The sequence below is a fragment of the Hordeum vulgare genome, chromosome 7H (assembly GCF_904849725.1).
Source record: "Hordeum vulgare subsp. vulgare chromosome 7H, MorexV3_pseudomolecules_assembly, whole genome shotgun sequence".
Classification (NCBI taxonomy): Eukaryota; Viridiplantae; Streptophyta; class Magnoliopsida; order Poales; family Poaceae; genus Hordeum; species Hordeum vulgare.
Window position 1 is genome coordinate 485,948,499 of NC_058524.1, and position 15,211 is coordinate 485,963,709.

Consider the following 15,211-nt stretch of genomic DNA (forward strand, 5'->3'; position numbering starts at 1 on the left):
TCTATTGTCAAAGGAGCAAATCCTAGTTTCATGTTATCTATTCCCTCGTCATACGTTGTTGATGAATATATAAGTTGATCACCCTGTTACCGTTAATCTTTAACAAACTCTAAAGTGCATCATCTAGTATGGAAGGACTCCATACTCTCATGGTCTAAGGAATTTGTGCATACGACAAATTGTTTATGTTACAATTTATAAACCAGTGATGATAAAATTGTTGGGGAATGTTGCATGGAAAAACAAAAAAATTCTACGCACACGCAATATCTATCCATGGAGATGCATAGCTACGAGAGGGAGAGAGCTTCTACATACCCTTGTAGATCGCTAAGCGGAAGCGTTTATCAACGCGGTTGATGTAGTCGTACACCTTCACAATCCGGTCCGATCAAGCAGCGAACGCACGGCACATCCGCGTTCAACACACGTTCAACTCGATGACATCCTCGCTTTCTTGATCCAACAAGATGCGCAAAGTAGTAGATGAGTTCTGGCAGCACGACGACGTGGTGTCAGTGGTGGTGAGACTATTTCCGCAGGGCTTCGCCAAGCACAACAGAATTAGATCGGAGGATGAACTAGAGGCAGGAGATTAGAACCACAGTGGGCTTCTAACTATGAGTATTAGAGGTAGCTAGGGCTAGCTCTAATTAGTCAACTAGGACCAACTAGAACTAGAACTAGATCAACTAGAGGAGGCTCTAAAACTTGTGTTCTAGGGGCTAGCCCTGCTCCTCTATTTATATGTTGAGCCCCGGGGTCGTAACTTGGGGAGAGGGCCTCCCCAAAGTTGGTTTGGAACGCAAGGAAGAGTCCTTCTCGGATTCCCGCACCAGACGCCACGGTCTTCGGCGTCCAGGGCCAGACGCCAGGGACCCTCGCTTCTGGTCCCTAACCTGTGCAAAACTTCCTTTTGCACCGACCTAAAGCCACATGGGCCTTACCTCTTGGCCCAACCAAAGTATCCTCGAAACATCCAAAACTCTTCGAGTGAATTCCGGAACCCTTCTAGAGACCATACAATATATCAATCTTTACCTCCGAACCATTTCGTATCTCCTCGTTATGTCCATGATCTCATTAGGGACTTCGAATAAACATTCGGTCACCAACATACATAACTCATATAATACTATATCATCAATGAACATTAAGCGTGTGGACCCTACGGGTTCTAGAATGATGTAGACATGACCGAGACGCCTCTCCAGTCAATAACCAGTAGCGGGATCTGGATGTCAATATTGGTTCCTACATATACTACGAAGATCGTTATCGGTCGAACCTTTATGACAACTTACGTAGTTTCCTTTGTCTGTCGGTATGTTACTTGCCCAAGGTTCGATCATCGGTATCTTAATACCTAGTTCACTATCATTATTGGCAAGTCTCTTTACTCGTTCCGTAATACATCATCCCATAACTAACTCCTTAGTCACTTTGCTTTCAAGCCTTTTGTGATGTTGTATTACCGAGAGGGCCCAGAGATACCTCTCCGTCATACGGAGTGACAAATCCCAATCTCCATCCATGCCAACTCAATAGACACCTTCGGACATACCTGTAGAGTACCTTTATGATCACCAGTTATGTTGTGACCTTTGATACACACAAGGCATTCCTCCCGAGTCCGGGAGTTGCACAATCTCATGGTCTAAGAAACATGTAATTGATAAATAAGAAAGCAGTAGCAATAAACTGAACGATCATATGCTGTGCTAACGGATGGGTATTGTCCATCGCATCATTCTCCTAATGATGTGATCCCGTTATCAAATAACAACTCGTGTCTATGGTTAGGAAACCTTGGCCATCTTTGATCAACGAGCTAGTCTTGTAGAGGCTTACTAGGGACACCATATTTGTTTATGTATCCACACATGTATTCAAGTTTCCGGTCAATACAATTCTATCATGAATTTATCATGATTAAGGAAATATAATAATAACCACTTTATTATTGCCTCTATGGCATACTTCCAACAGTCTCCCACTTGCACTAGAGTCAATAATCTAGATTACATAGTAATGAATCTAACACCCATGGAGTCTTGGTGTTGATCATGTTTTTCCCTTGGAAGAGGTTTAGTCAATGGGTCTACCACATTAAGATCTGTCTGCATTTTACAAATATCTATGTCTCCATCATTAACCTTTTCATGAATGGAGTACACGCGAGGCTTGATGTGTTTGGTTCTCTTGTGAAACTTTGATTTCTTTGCTAAGACAATTTCTCGAGTGTTGTCACCAATGATTGTCATTGGACCTGATGCACTAGGTTTTACACCCAGATCGGATATGAACTCCTTCATCCAGACTCCTTCATGCGCTACTTCTGAAGCATCAATATATTCTGCTTCACATGTAGATCCCACCACGACGTTTTGCTTGGAACTGCACCAACTGACAGCTCCACCATTCAATATAAATACATATCCAATTTGTGACTTAGAGTCATCCGGATTAGTGTCAAATCTAGCATCAACATAACCCTTTACGACGAGCTCTTTATCACCTCCATAAACGAGAAACATATCCTTGGTCCTTTTCAGGTACTTCAGAATATTCTTGACCGATGTCCAGTGATCCACTCCTGGATTACTTTGGTACCTCCCTGCCAAACTTATGGCAAGTCACACATCAGGTCTGGTACACAGCATGGTATACATTATAAAACCTATGGTCGAGGCATACGGAATGATTTTCATTCTCTCTCTATCTTCTGTCGTGGTCGGGCTTTGAGTCTGACTCAATTTCACACCTTGCAACATATTCAAGAACCCTTTCTTTGACTGGTCCATCTTTAACTTCTTCAAGACTTTGTCAAGGTATGTGCTTTTTGTGAAACTCCTATTAAGCGTCTTGATCTTTCCCAATAGATCTTGATGCCTAATATATAAGTAGCTTCACCGAGGTCTTTCATTGAAAAATTCTTATTCAAGTATCCTTTTATGCTATACAAAAATTATATATCATTTCGAATCAACAATATGACATCCACATATAATATTAGAAATTCAACAGAGCTCTCACTCACTTTCTTGTAAATACAGGCTTCTCCGTAAGTCTATGTAATACCAAATGCTTTGATCACCTCATCAAAACGTATATTCCAACTCTGAGATCCTTGCACCAGTCCATAGATGGATCGCCGGAGCTAGCATACTTTGTTAGCACCCTCAGGATCGACAAAACCTTCTCGTTGCAGCATATACAACTCTTATTTAAGGAAATCCTTAAGGAATGCAGTTTTGACGTCCATTTGCCTGATTTCATAATCATAAAATGCGGCAATTGCTAACATGATTCTGACACACTTAAGCATCGCTACGGGTGAGAAAGTCTCATCATAGTCAACCCCTTGAACTTGCCAAAAACCTTTTGTGACAAGTCGAGCTTTGTAGACAGTGATATTACCATCATCGTCTTTCTTCCTCTTGAAGATCAATTTATTCTCAATGGCTCACCGATCATCGGGCAAGTCCACCAAAGTCCACACTTTGTTCACATACATGGATCCCATCTCAGATTTCATGGCCTCGAGCCATTTGTGAGCATCTGGGCTCATCATAGCTTATTCATAGGTTACAGGTTTGCCGTTGTCTAACAACATGACTTCCAGGACAGGAATTCTGAACCACTCTGGTGCGAAACGTGTCCTGGTTGACCTATGTCGTTCAGTAGTAACTTGATCCGAAGTTTCATGATCTTAATCATTTGCTTCCTCTCATGTGCTACTTTCCAATTCGAGAGAAGGTACAATTACCTCATCAAGTTCTACTTTCCTCCCAGGTACTTCTTTCGAGAGAAACTCCTTCTCTAAAAAGGATCCATTCTTGGCAACAAAGATTTTGCCTTCGGATCTATGGTAAAAGTTATACCCAGTTGTTTCTTTATGGTATCCTATGAAGATGCACTTCTCTGCTTTGGGTTCGAGCTTATCAGGTTGAATCCTTTTGACATAAGCCTCACATGCCCAAACTTTAAGAAACGACAGCTTAGGTTTCTTGACAAACCACAATTGATACGGGGTCGTCTCAATGGACTTAGATGGTGCCCTATTTAATGTGAATGCGGTTGTCTCTAATGCATAACTCCAAAATGATAGCGGTAAATTGGTAAGAGACATCATAGAATGCAACATATGTATCCAATAAAGTACGGTTATGACGTTCGTACACACCATTACGCTGTGGTGTTCCAGCTGGTTCCACATTGTCTTGAATGAAGGCCAAACTCATAACTCAAATATTCACCTCCATGATCAGATCGTAGAAACTTTATTTTCTTGTTATGATGATTCTCCACTTCACTTTGAAATTCTTTGAACTTTTCAAATGTTTTAGACTTGTGTTTCATCAAGTAGATATACCCATACCTACTCAAATCATCTGTGAAGGTTAGAAAATAACAATACCCGCCGCGTTCTTCAACACTCATCGGGTCGCATACATCGGTATGTGTTATTTCCAGTAAGTCATTAGCTCCCTCCATTTTTCTGGAGAACGGAGTTTTAGTCATCTTACCCATGAGGCATGGTTCGCAAGCATCAAATGATTCATAATCAAGTGATTCCAAAATTCCATCCGCATGGAGTTTCTTCATGTGCCTTACACCAATATGACCCAAACAGCAGTGCCATAAGTACGTTGCTCTATCATTATCAACTTTGCATCTTTTGGCATCAATATTATGAATATGTGTATCACTATGATCAAGATTCAACAAGAATAGACCATTCATTAAAGGTGCATGACCATAAAAGATGTTAATCATATAAATAGAACAACCTTTATTCTCTAACTTAAATGAATAACCATCTCGTAATAAATAAGATCCAGATATAATGTTCATGTTCAACGCTGGCACCAAATAACAATTATTGAGGTCTAAAACTAATCCCGGAGGTAGATGTAAAGGTAGTGCGACGACGGCAATCACAACAACCTTGGAACCATTTCCGACGCGCATCGTCACCTCGTCCTTCGCCAATCTTCGTTTATTCCGTAGCTCCTGTTTTTAGTTACAAATATGAGCAACCGAACCAGTATCAAATACCCATGCTCTACTACAAGCATTAGTAAGGAACACATCAATAACGTGTATATCAAATATACCTTTGTTCACTTTGCCATCCTTATTTTCTGCCAAATACTTGAGACAGTTCCGTTTTGAGTGACCATTCCCTTTGAAGTAGAAGCACTCGGTTTCAGGCTTAGGTCCAGCTTTGGGTTTCTTCACAGAAGCGGCAAATTGCTTGTCGTTCTTCTTGAAGTTTCCTTTATTTCCTTTGCCCTTCTTCTCGAAACTAGTGGTCTTGTTAACCAACAATACCTGATACTCTTTCTTGATTTTTACCTCCGCCGATTTCAGCATCGCGAAGAGCTCGGGAATTGTTTTCTCCATCCCTTGCATATTGTAGTTCATCACAAAGCCTTTATAGCTTGGTGAGAGTGACTGAAGAACTGTGTCAATAACACTCTCGACTGGAAGATCAATTCCCAGCTGAGTCAAGTGGTTGTGGTATCCAGACATTCTGAGTATGTGTTCACTGCCAGGACTGTTCTCCTCCATCTTACAGCTAAAGAACTTGTTGGAGACTTCATATCTCTCAAATCATACCGCCTAATTTCAACAACCGCCCGAGAGTAGCAATTGGACAGGTGAACCACTCCTCCCTCCCTCCGTCTACGACATTGTAGGTCCTAGTCTCCTTCATCGTCTTCTCCCATGACTGAAGGGGGTGGGGACCTTGGTGATTCTTCTCTGACGCACAGGTAGGGTAAGCTTTGTTTGTGGGGTGGTGTTGCTTCTGACAGTGACGGTGACGACGCATCCAATAAAAATGCCCATGCTCCAATATTGTCTCGATGGCGCCCATGGCAGCGTTCATGGCGGTGTTGAGGGGACGGTGGGCTTTGTCTTTCGTCGACCCTTCAGGTTTGCGTGTTTATATCTTCGATCGGTGGTTGTGGTTCCTGGCAACGTCAGCGGTGGGCGAGAGCATATGGCGGTTCCAGATCTGGACTTGAGGATTGATGGTGGCGGATCTAGCTAATGGCCCAAACAATGGCGATGTCTTCTGGACTTGAGATAAATGAGTATAATCCCCGGTCGACGCGTCACAATGACAAAGGCCTTGCCGGTGGCAGGTTTCTTCACCGACTCACAACGCCATTCTGGGCTAAGGCTCTCCTCCGAGTCCAGCAATGGTTAGCGGCAACGACGGCGATTGCAAGATTACCTAAAGATTCTTTTGTAAAAAGATCTTCACGAAAAAGCCCCCCTTCTCACTTTGTATTACAAAGCAACCAACCAATGATAGTTGCTCGGCAGAAGTAGCACAATCTCCCCTAATAATAAAGCACGTAGTGCTTCTGCCGTCCGTCATGGCGTTTTTGTAGAAAGGACCCTGTAGTTTCCTTTAATTAACCTGCAGTCCATTTATAAGTGAGGCCGAACCGTTTTTTCCACATTTTACACAAAACCCCCTTGCTTTCATGCTAAATAACCAACGGTCTAAATTGCGTGGGCTAGGAAGGGCTTGTCAGCGATGCGGCACCCGTCGAGGGACCCGTCGTCCATGTACTTGAGCAGGATCTGCAGCTCCCCGCCGCGCTCGCACATGTCGTGGCAGCGCACCACCATCGGGTGCTCGGCGGTGCGCAGGATGGCGATCTCCCGCGTGATCTGGCACTACACCGCATCGTCGTGGTTCCCGTAGAGCACCTTGAGCGCGTAGCAGCGGGCCATGGGCCTGTGCCGCACCATCCACACCGACCCGCCCGTGCCGCTGCCCACGCGGCGCACACGCTCGAGCTCATGCAGCGGGGGCGGGGGCGGGGCCGTCGCGGCTGGGCGGGTCCGGCGGCCCTAGCGGGGGGAGCGGCGGTGGTGGGGAAGGGAGGGGAGCGGGGTGGCCAGGGAGGAGGAGGCGTCCGGGCGCTGCGGCATCAGGAGGTTGAGATCCGGGAGGCGGCGCGGGCGGCCCGGCTGGGCCGGGAGGCTGCTGCTCGTGCCGACCGGATGCATGGCGCCTGCTCGCCGCGCGCGTGGGGGTGGGGATGGGGATGGGGTGGCAGTGGCCCGGATGTCGTGGAGGAGGTGGTCGCTGCGGCAAGCCCTGGAAGAGAGCTGAGGTGTGTGTAATGGACAACACGTCGCTTTTACATGTTTGTGCATGTTTAGTCACTTTTTTTGTCGAAGTAAGGAGCTCTTTTCCCCGCTTTCGGTGATTGAAAACCGATAACACACATAATTCAGCAGTTGTATGCCTCATACTGACAAGCATAAAGACACAAATCTTGATTCTAGACTACCAACTACCGCAGGTTCCCGGCACGAGCCATATGTCAATCCAGCACTACATAATACTACAAGTAACAGAACATCAGGATCACCACTTTAAGCACCCTACCATGTAGGAGTACAAAGGAGAAGCTAACAACAACCACTCCTGTTAGCAGACGGCTTCTGTACGTGAGTGACAGTGGTCAACCCACTCCAATTATGCACGTTGTGTTCCCCATCTTCTGTTTCTTGCAAAAATGTCAATTGCCACTTTAGTTAGCAGCATTGTTGGCCTGCAGCGCCTGCCTGTCTTCTATCTGCAGACCAGCCCAATGAGATATTCAATGTGAGATTTGATTTTATTTTGATTTAGATCATGGGGTTTAGATCAATGTGAGACATGATCAAGCATAGCTGCATTTCTGACTTTCCATACAATCACACCCACAACCATCATATGGGATTTCTGACTTTCCATACAATCACACCCACAACCATCATATGGCATTTCTGACTTTCCATACAATTACACCCACAAGCATCATATGTCGTTCTCTACGAGAGAATTTCAAGATCCATGTTAGTAACTTGTGTTTGTTGTGGTGTCTCTTAATGATTGTTTCTTTGCAAGCAGTTGAGTGAGCACAAGGAATCACCTGCGCTCTTTACTGCTAGAGAAGGTGGTCACGCCACCACTCTCCCCACTGAATTGTTCACCTATGGCAGCAGCCGTTGGTTCAACTCCTGATATGGAACTCAGGTAGATGAATGAAATGTTGCATCCTTTCTGTATGAATTATTATGCAGATTATGTGCCTGTAATATATGCGACCTTTCATGATATGTAGGGAGGTGAGTGAAGAGGATAACCGCAGTGGTGGAAAGAACAAAGTCACATTTGACATGAATGTTACAACATATGAAAATACATCGTCACCTGACCAAGAAGAGGAACCTTCTGAGCTTGTTGAGTGGAGGAAAGATGAAGATGAAAAACACATGCAGAAGACTATTCTATTCTCACAGAATCATCGGTACAGGAATTGCACAGACAGTGATGATGACAATGGAGATGAGTATGGTGAGGATGACAACTATAGTGATGATAGTGATGTAGAGGAGGATTTTGTGGACTGCAAAATTGACTTGCTGGATGAGGAGGAAATAAGAACTGAAGAGAACCCAGAGGAGTCTCAGGAGTCTCAGCTGCTTCTTCGCCTCGGAGAAAAATGTGTGTGTGTGCCGTGTTGCATTGCACCTCTCACTCTCGAGTGCCGGATTAGCTCACGTAGTCAAGTTACTACTTTCCACGAAAATAGAGCTCGGGCTACGCTACAGGGTCATACCACGTCCAAGCACGGACAATTTAGTTTTTTTTGTTGCGAAGGGAAAGAATTGTACTTTCTCCGTAAATAGTGATCAAAATGCTGTTACATTAGTTTATAGAGGGAGTATTATCAAGGTAGCTCATTACAATCCTGCTGACACAAGATGCCGATTTAATCGGGTCTGTTCCGTAGCCAAACAGCAGTATGAGGGATCGAGAGTCCCATTTAAGCTAACATAGGACTAACTTTATTTCTACTCCTACAGTCCTACTCACATGTGATATTACATGTTGTGGGCCTACACAAAAGAAGCCTCTTTATCTCACCAACTCGAGCTGCTACACGTGATCGGTTTTGGTCCGGCTCCATGAACATTTTGTCTGCAATGATGCTATTAGTTTCCAGTATCAACGGTTCGTTGTTGCTCCACTCCAAGGCTAGGGAGATTCCCTCCCTACATGATTTTTACGAACAATTTAGTGTTTTCGGACTCCTTGGATTTAAAGACATTTTATAGAATTTTTGGTGGATTGAAATCCTTAGGATTTTTCCGACATTAGGGCCTCCTTTGATTCAAAAGAAATAAATAGGATTTTTGAAGGATTGAAATGATTTTAAATTATTGCTATGTTGGTCCTTTTATTCATATGATTGAATCCTATTTGGATATTTTCGATGGAATCTTTTGTACTACATTTCATAGAAATTCTAACATCCACTTCAACCTTTTTTACAATTCCTTTGTTTTCCTGTGGCATCAAACACTCATAGCTAATCCTATAGGATTCAAGTGGACATGCCACTTCAACCCTATACTTTTCTTATTCCTACGTTTTCAAAATACTATGAATCAAAATCTGATGCATCTCAAAGATAGTTAGTGGTTGTGTCCCGAATCTAAGTAGCACACAACTGTTGAAGGGTTATGACAGAATCAAAATTTTCAGCATTCATAGAATGAATTTGAAAACCTATTCATCAAACAGATTAGGGACTTGGGAGAATATATGTGCCACTGTAGCAACGCACGGCCATTGTCCTATCTCCCCTAATAATAAAGCGCGCAGAGCTTCTACCGTACGTCGCCGACATTTTTGCATAAAAGTCCCTCTGCTTCTGGGTATTCAACCCGCAGTCCCTATATAAGTGCATCTGGATAAAAAGACAACGACGAGGCGGCGGCGCCGATCCACCGCCTGTCGTCCGACGCGCTGCACAATGTGTTGCTGCGGCTGCAGCTGTGGCACGCCGTGGCGTGCCGCCCCGTATCGCGCCTCTTCCGGGAGGTCCTCACGGCGTCGTTCCTCGCGCTGCTGTCGGCGCTCCGCCTGCTGCTGCTCCGCCACCCGCGCCCGGAGGGCGGGGGATGCCTCCACGCCTTCGACCCCGACCGCCGCGGCTGGCTCCGCCTCCCCTTCACCTCCTTCCTCCCCCACCAGGCCTTCTCCCCCATCACACTACAAGGAATATGCTAATACACGACGCTATTTTTTCGTCGCTACATCGTCACGGTTTTTAATTTACGACGATCTCACGATGAAAAACCAAGCGTCGAAAACGGAGCGTCACAAATGAACAGCAGCGACGTTTTGATCGAAATCGTCGTAACTTTTAAGATGATTCCTGGATCGTCGTAACCTTTACGACGATCCTAAATCGTCGTTGGCAATCAAACCCAGTCCTATGTGGCAGTCCTACGTGGCAAAATTACGACGAAATCAAAACATCATGGTCGAAATCAGCCCAACCCATTTCAATTGATCACATGGGTTGGTTTTATTTTTTTGGGCTTTTTCTTATTGGGCTTCTTTTTGGGCCTTAGCCTATTTACATCCACTTCTAGTATATTTTTTCGATTTTTTTTATCATTATAATTTGGGCCCTAGCCTTTTAATGCCCAAATACATTTGGTCCAGTTTTAGTTTTGGCCTTTTTTTCTTTTTTGAATTCAGCAACTTTTTGTTCTAGAACTTGGTTTCATTTCTATTTGTTGGGTCTTTTCAACCCAATTATTTATCCAATAATAAATCCAACACTATTTCATATTCAAATCAAGAAAATTCCCAAGTCGAATTAAAATCATCCATCATATAACATCACATAATACATCTCTCAGGTTTACATAACACAATAACTAACTCATGAATACATTTCCAAACACAGGAATATAGCAAGAACAGACAGAATTGCACAATAGAACAATGATACATTGCTAACAGTGGAGTTCATTCCACTCTCCTATGAGACATAGGTTCGGAAATTTTTATGTTGTGTTGATTTGAATGTCCCAAGGAGGGATCATCGACATCTTCTCACCACTTTCCTATCAACAGAGACTTTCCTATCAAAGTTGTATAAAAGCTGCTAGTTGTAAAAAAACTATTATATGTATGAGTATGAACTTGTATTTAATTTTATAGATCCACCTACAATATATAGAAAATTATCATCCAGTTGAGCAAATATGCTAACGTGTATGAATAAGCATCACAGATAAACGAGAGTTGATTCCTTTATAGCTATTCAATATCAGGCATGAAGAGGACATTAGTTGAAATAATTTTCTACCAAAATAATATCATAGCTATTCAATATCACCTCCTCCGGCTCCCTCCTCTACCTCTGGATCGAGACCGGCCCACCCCCCGCGCCCCTCCCTTCCTCCTCCTCCTCAACGTCGTCGCCCGCAGCCAGCGCAGCCCACCCGCCCAAGGCGCTCGCCGTCTGCAACCCGCTGGCGGGCACCTACCGCCTGTTGCCCCCGCTCGGATTCGCCTGGGCGCGCCACGGCATCGTCCTCGTGGGGCCCGGCGGCGTCGTGCTCGTCCTCACCGAGCTCGCCGCGCTCTCCTACTCCCCGTCCGAGGGATCTGGCAAGTGGATGAAGCACCGCCTCTCGCTCCCCTCCAAGTCGCGGAGCCCCATCCTGGCCGCCGGCGCCCGCGTCGTCTTCATGCTCTACGACGTTAGCACCCCGTAGCGCAGCCAGGGGAAGCTCTTCTCCTGCCCGCTCGCCAGGCTCACCGGCGGCTGGGCCCCCATCGACCGCGCCTCCCGGGGCGACGTATTCGAGATCCTCAAGCGCCCCCGCCTGCTGCCCGGCGCGGGGGGGGGGGCGCGTCCTCATGATCGGCGGTCTCAGGTCGTCCTTCGCCCTCGATGCGCCTTGCTCCACGGTGCTCATCCTCCGGCTGGATCTGGCCACCATGGAGTGGGACGAGGCTAGCCGCATGCCCCCCAATATGTACCGCTGCTTCACTGGCCTCTGCGAGGCTGCTGCACAGGGAAGCGCCATGCCCCCCGCCCCTGTTGCCGGTGGCAACAACAAGGTAAAGGTGTTTGGGGGTGATGGCAAGGTGTGGTTTGGAGGAAAGCACGTTCGCGGGAAGCTGGCAATGTGGGAGGAGGATGACGTAGGGAGCAGCGGCGACAAGTGGGACTGGGTGGACGGTGTTCCTGGATATGGCGATGGTGTAACCACGGCTTTGTGTTCGATGGTGGGTTCACAGCAATGTCGTGACCCTATGAAGGCTGATGGAAAAAATATATCCCAAACTGGTGCGTATGCGCTCAACTAATGGTTTTCCATTGATCCGGGACATCCATCTACTGCCTCAAGAGGAATTGATATCTCCATACATTTTATTTACATCGTACTTGGTTCTTAGCTTGATGAAATACTTCAGTTGTTGTACTTAATGAACATGAAATGATCTGTTGGTTCGTTGTTTCAGACATTGAAATGATGCAGACTCTTCTATGTTTAGACGATAAAATGTTACATGTCGCATTTATAGGAACACGATTTTAGTGTGTTTAACTCGTAACTACATAGTATGCATTATTAATGTGTGTTGGCCACATGCTCATGGTACCTTGATATATTAGTGATGTGCATCTGATGGATGCTTTGAACCGTTAGTAGCCTAATAAGTTTAAATTTGGATGATCAGGTTTGCTTTTTTTATCAGCTACCATTTTGGAAGTTGTGTATATATTTTCCTGTGATGCCATCTTTATTTTCGTATCTAGAGTGGTATCAACTATTACTGCTGTTAGTGCTAGGAGTTCTGTGATATGTATTTTGTTGCCTGTGTCGCATCTAGGTCAACTTGATTGGACTTTTAGTTGAGACACGGCTCATCAAATGATCGGATTAATTTAGGCAGCGAGTGTTTATACTGGCCGCACGGATTGCAGAGCCACTGCATATGAACTAACTGGACGTACATAAGTGTGGTCATTGTTCAATACTTTGATGCCATAACAGTGGTAGTCATGCATTTGAGTCATAGGATCCCTGAGGTAGATGCCCTGATAGAGATTCTGAAACTACATGTAGGGAATCCCAATGGGCATATGTGTTCAAAACTTACCTGTAGGCTAGCCACCGGCCAAGTCTTATTTGCGAGTTTAGTGCGCTTTTTCCGTACGTCGCCAGCATTTTTGCATAAAAGTCCCTCTGAAATTATTTTTATATGGCTGTTTGACTGATTACAATGTTGTTTTAGTGGTAGTTTTTCCAACTATCTAAGCATATTTTTTTACACCCGCTGCAACGCACGGGCCTCGGGTGACGTATTCGAGATCCTCAAGCGCCCCCTCCTGCTGCCCAGCACGGGGGGTGCCGCGTCCTCATGATCGGCGGTCTAAGGTCGTCCTTCGCCCTCGATGCGCCTTGCTCCACCGTGCTCATCCTCCGGCTGGATCTGGCCACCATGTAGTGGGACGAGGTTGGCCGCATGCCCCCCAATATGTACTGCTGCTTCACTGGACTCTGCGAGGCTGCTGCACAAGGAAGCACATGCTCCCCGCCCCTGTTGTCGGCGGCAACAACATGGTAAAGGTGTTTGTGGGTGATGGCAAGGTGTGGTTTGGCGGAAAGCGCGTTCGCGGGAAGCTGGCAATGTGGGAGGAGGACGACGTAGGGAGCAGCGGCGGCAAGTGGGACTGGGTGGACGGTGTTCCTGGATATGGCGATGGTGTATACCGCGGCTTTGTGTGGTGGGTTCACAGCAATGCCGTGACCCTCTGGAGGCTGATGGAAAAAAGATATCCCAAACTAGTGCGTATGCGCTCAACTAATGGTTTTCCATTGATCCGGGACATTCATCTACTGCCTCAAGAGGAATTGATATCTCCATACATTTTATTTACATCGTACTTGGTTCTCAGCTTGATGAAATACTTCACTTGTTGTACTTAATGAACATGAAATGATCTGTTGGTTCGTTGTTTCAGACATTGAAATGATGCAAACTGTTCTATGTTTAGACGATAAAATGTTACAAGTCGCATTTATAGGAACACGATTTTAGTGTGTTTAATTGGTAACTACGTAGTATGCATTATTTATGTGTGTTGGCCACATGCACATGGTACCTTGATATATTAGTGATGTGCATCTGATGGATGCTTTGAACTCTTAGTAGCCTAATAAGTTTAAATTTGGATGATCAGGTTTGCTTTTATTTATCAGCTACCATTTTGGAAGTTGTGTATATATTTTTCTGTGATGCCATCTTTTTTTCGTATCTAGAGTGGTATCAACTATTACTGTTGTTAGTGCTTGGAGTTCTGTGATATGTATTTTGTTGCCTGTGTCGCATCTAGGTCAACTTGATTGGACTTTTATTTGAGACACGGCTCATCAAATGATCGGGTTAATTTAGGCAGCGAGTGTTTATACTGGCCGCACGGATTGCAGAGCCACTGCATATGAACTAACTGGACGTACATAACTGTGGTCATTGTTCAATACTTTGATGCCGTAACAGTGGTAGTCATGCATATGAGTCATAGGATCCCTGAAGAAGATGCCCTGATAGAGATTGTAAATCTACATGTAGGGAATCCCAATGGGCATACCTGTTCAAAACTTACATGTAGGCTAGCCACCAGCCAACTCTTATTTGGGAGTTTTGTGCGCTTCAGTCGTACGTCGCCGAAATTTTTGCATAAAAGTCCCTCCGAAATTATTTTTATATGGCTGTTTGACTGATTGCAATGTTGTTTTAGTGGTGGTTTTTTCCAACTGTCTAAGCATATTTTTTTTACACCCGGTGCAACGCACGGGGCTCGGGTAACGTATTCGAGATCCTCAAGCGCCCCCGCCTGCTGCCCGGCGCGGGGGGCTGCCGCGTCCTCATCATTGGCGGTCTCAGGTCATCCTTCGCCCTCGATGCGCCTTGCTCCACAGTGCTCATCCTCCGGCTGGATCTGGCCACCATGGAGTGGTACCAGGCGGGCCGCATGCCCCCAATATGTACTGCTGCTTCACTGGCCTCTACGAGGCTGCTGCACAGGGAAGCACCATGCTCCCCGCCCCTGTTGTCGGCGGCAACAACAAGGTAAAGGTGTTTGGGGGTGATGGTAAGGTGCGGTTTGGCGGAAAGCGCGTTCGTAAGAAGCTGGCAATGTGGGAGGAGGACGACGTAGGGAGCAGCGGCGGCAAGTGGGACTGGGTGGACGGTGTTCCTGGATACGGCGATGGTGTATACCGCGGCTTTGTGTTCGATGGTGGGTTCACAGCAATGCCGTGACCCTATGAAGGCTGATGGAAAAAAGATATCCCAACTTGGTGCGTATGC

At 45.6% G+C, this 15,211-nt stretch overlaps 1 pseudogene; it reads left to right on the top strand.

The window, feature by feature from the left end:
- Positions 1 to 5,873: 5,873 nt before the first annotated feature.
- LOC123409129 lies at positions 5,874 to 15,163 on the top strand (annotated as a pseudogene).
- Positions 15,164 to 15,211: the final 48 nt, after the last annotated feature.